This window comes from Chelonoidis abingdonii, chromosome 16, assembly GCF_003597395.2.
Source record: "Chelonoidis abingdonii isolate Lonesome George chromosome 16, CheloAbing_2.0, whole genome shotgun sequence".
Lineage (NCBI taxonomy): Eukaryota > Metazoa > Chordata > Testudines > Testudinidae > Chelonoidis > Chelonoidis abingdonii.
The window spans coordinates 17,470,064-17,473,623 of record NC_133784.1 but is presented as its reverse complement, the minus strand read 5'-3'; the positions used below and the strand labels follow the sequence as shown (position 1 = coordinate 17,473,623).

Sequence of the window (3,560 nt, the reverse complement as noted above, 5' to 3'; positions counted from 1 at the left end):
CCACCAGGTGCTGGAAGGTAGCAGGTGCCCCCCTGAGGCCGAAAGGCAGGGCCAGGAACTCATAGAGACCTAGAAGAGTGATAAAGGCAGATTCCAGTGGCATTTGCCAGTAGCCCTTTGTAAGATCCATAGTGGTAAGGTAGCGAGCTCCACCCAGCTTTTCTAGGAGCTTGTCAGGCCTGGGCATGGGGTAGGCATCAGACATTGTGATGGCATTAAGTTTCCTATAGTCCACACAGAACCGGTTAGACCTGTCCTTTTTGGAGACCAACACCACAGGAGATGCCCAAGGGCTGGAAGATGGCTGGATCACCCCCAAAGTCAGCATGTGACTGATCTCTCTTTCCATGTCCTGAGCAGTTTTCCCTGTAACGCGGAAGGGGGAGCACCTTATAGGAGGATGCAATCCTATCTCCACCCGGTGGACAGTCAGATTAGTGAGTCCAGGCTGGTTGGAAAACAGCTGTTGGTACAAATGCAGCACCTCTCCAAATTCAGCTTGCTGGGCAGGTGTTAGCTGATCAGAGAGGGGAATTGTTTCCAGGGAGGAACTAGCTCCTGTCTCAGGGAACATATCTACTAAAGGGTCATCTCCAGTGGTGAGCTGGAGCCGGTTCGCACTGGTTCACAGGAACCGGTTGTTAAATTTAAAAGCCCTTTTAGAATCGGTTGTCCCCATGGAACAACCAGTTCTAAAAGGGTTTCTAAATTTAACAACTGGTAAAGCTCCAGCTCCCAGCCCCCGGCCCCGGCCCCAGCTCACCTTCTGCTTCCTCGGCTCCTACCCTGAACGCTCTGCCCCCCTTCTCCTCCCCCTCCCCTGCTTCCCTTGAATCAGATGTTTGCACAGGAAGCCTTGGAGGGTTCAGAAACAAGTAGCAGCTTAGCAAGGTAAGCTGGGGTGGGGGTAGGGGATGCGAGGAAGGCTCCAGGGAGGCGTGGCGTAGCATGGCGTGGCCCTGCCCAGTCCTGCTCTGGCCGAGCAGCTCTGGCCCCAGTCCTGGCCCCAGCCTGGGGCTCGGACGAGCAGCTCCAGCCCCGACCCCGGCCCTGGCCCTGGCCGAGTGGCTCCGGCCCCAGCCCTGGCCCTGGCCCCGGCCCGGAGGAGCAGCTCCGGCCCCGACCCCGGCCCCAGCCTCGGCCCGGCCCCAGTCGAGTGGCTCTGGCTCCAGCTGAGTGGCTGCAGCCCCAACCCAGCCCTGGCTCCAGCCCCGGCCCTGGCCCTGGACCCTTTCCCTAAGTTACATGGCCCCTCAGCAGCTGGTGAGTTTGCATCACACCCACAAGAGTCTCAGTCCCAGAATGTCTTCACTCCATGAATGTCTTCCCACTGATCCCCACCTGCCACTCTCACTGGGGATCAGAGGGGCAGGGCCTGAGCCCAGGAGTCACAAGCAGACATAGCTGCTGGGCTTGGAGTAGAAGCCTATCTGCCTTCCCCCTTCCCTGGCCAGCTCTGCCCCAGAAGCTGGCTGGGTGATGGGCTCCCAGCTCGCTCTCTCAGCTTGTGTTACAGGCCGTCTCCCCTTCACCCATTAACCCTTCGAGGGTTCTCTTGGGCAGAAATGTCCTATGTCTTTGGGCATGACACCACCATGTGTTATTTTTGGCCATAGTAACTAAATTTCAGGTCCCTCAAGTCCCATGAGGGGGGTTGGGCCCCCCCCTGGCCTTCATGGGCACCCCTGAGTTGGGCTTCCTGGAGTCCCACCTTTGAGAAATTTCTGGATGACGCCCCTTCTGAGTCCCCGATGTGGGTCTCCCTCCCCCCCAGATCTTCTGGCCACAAACTCATCCACTAGTGCACCCGCACTGCACAGATCTTTAGGTTAGCTTCTGATCCACTAACCATATCTTAAGGTCTGGAGGGCAAATGTCATACAGCTGCTCCAACTCCACCAGATTATATATGTCCTCGACAGTAGTGGCCCCTGTGCCCTTTCCCCACTTGCAAAGATATTCCCCCAGCAGGTTGACGACCTCCTTGTAGTTGATGCCTGAGGTCTTGCATGCACCCTGGAATCGTTTCCTGTACGCCTCAAGGGTCATTTCAAACTTCAGCACCAAAGCCTGTTTGAACAGGTCATAGTCCCTCATCTCAATACCATCCATTTGGCTGAATGCCTCTATGGCCTTGGGACCCAGCAAGGACAGGGGCAGCAGGTTTGCATATTTTTTGGTGGTGCCCAGAACAAGTCCAAGTCCAAGTCCGCCCCCCTCCACACACACACCTGCCTTGTAAGCCAATCTACAGTAACTCCTCACTTAAAGTCATCCCGGTTAACGTTGTTTTGTTGTTACATTGTGGATCAATTAGAGCAGTGGCTCTCAAATTTTTTTTCCGTGGACTACTTGAAAATTGCTGAGGGTCTTGGCGGACCACTTAATGATCTTTCCACATGTTGTATGCACCATTAGCTATTGTAAAAAAAAAACCCTAAATAATAATTCACTTTTTTTGTTCTACACATAAAAGCACACAACTCATATTTTAATATCAGTAATCTTAACCTTTCTAATGAGATGGATGTGCCCTCTTCCTTGCCGCAGGAGCTCCCAAGCTGGGACTGGGAAGAAGTGGGGTTCTCTCCCTCTCTCCCCCACTGCAGCAGCCTCTGAGCTCTGGCTGGAAAGGAGCAGGGGTCTCTCCCCTGCCACAGCAGCCACAGAGCTGAAGCTGGGAAGGAAGGGGATCTCTCCCCAGCAGCTGCAGCCTCTTTCTCTGGCCGCCATAGCCCCGCAAGTCCCAAATTCCCCCCACCCCTTCTTCTTACACCACTGCCTCCTCCTACCTACTCCCTATTCCCCCCAAGGCCACCACCTCACCTTACATGTGCATCTTCTCCAGGGTCCAGGCACATAACTAGAAGAGCCACGCCTGTGCAGCTCCACTAATTAGGTGGGTGGTCCTTCATTCTCTCATGTGCACCTTAGAGGGAACTATTCACGGACCACCTGAATGGAGCTCGAGGACCAGTGGTGGTCCGTGGACCACAGTTTGAGAACCTCTGAATTAGAGAACATGCTCATTTAAAGTTGTGCAATCCTCCCTTATAGTGTTGTTTGGCAGCTGCCTGCTTTGTCCACTGTTTGACGAAGGAGCATCCTGTTGGAGCCAGCTGGTGGGGGCTTGGAACCAGGGTGGGCCGACGGCCCCCTATCAGCTCCCCTAAGTTCCCTGTGCGACTGCCACCCTTCAGACTGTCAATTGCTGGGCAGTTCAGGTGTCCCTCCCACCTACTGCCCTGTGCTGTTCCTGCCCTCTGTCCTGGAGCTGCTCTGGGATCCTCCTGCTTGCTGTGCAGGTAGGGTGATCAGATGTCCTGATTTTATAGAGACAGTCCTGATTTTGGTGTCTTTTTCACATGTAGGCTCCTATTATCCCCCCACTCCCATCCTGATTTTTCATACATGCTGTCTGGTCACCCTATATGCAGGGGTAGGAGGGGGAAGAGGGGTGCTATTGTCAGGGTGTCCCCCTCCCCTGTTCCTGCCCCCCATCTCCACAGAGCAGAGGGGGGCACAACAGGGCTCAGAATGGAGGCAGTGTGCTGGTAGCA

General features: G+C 55.0%; 1 long non-coding RNA gene across 1 annotated transcript in view; it reads right to left on the bottom strand.

Moving 5' to 3' along the window:
* The window catches only part of LOC142047841 (uncharacterized), a 319,231-nt gene that overhangs the window by 106,846 nt on the left and 208,825 nt on the right, over positions 1-3,560 (bottom strand). The gene's annotated exons all lie outside the window — the stretch shown is intronic.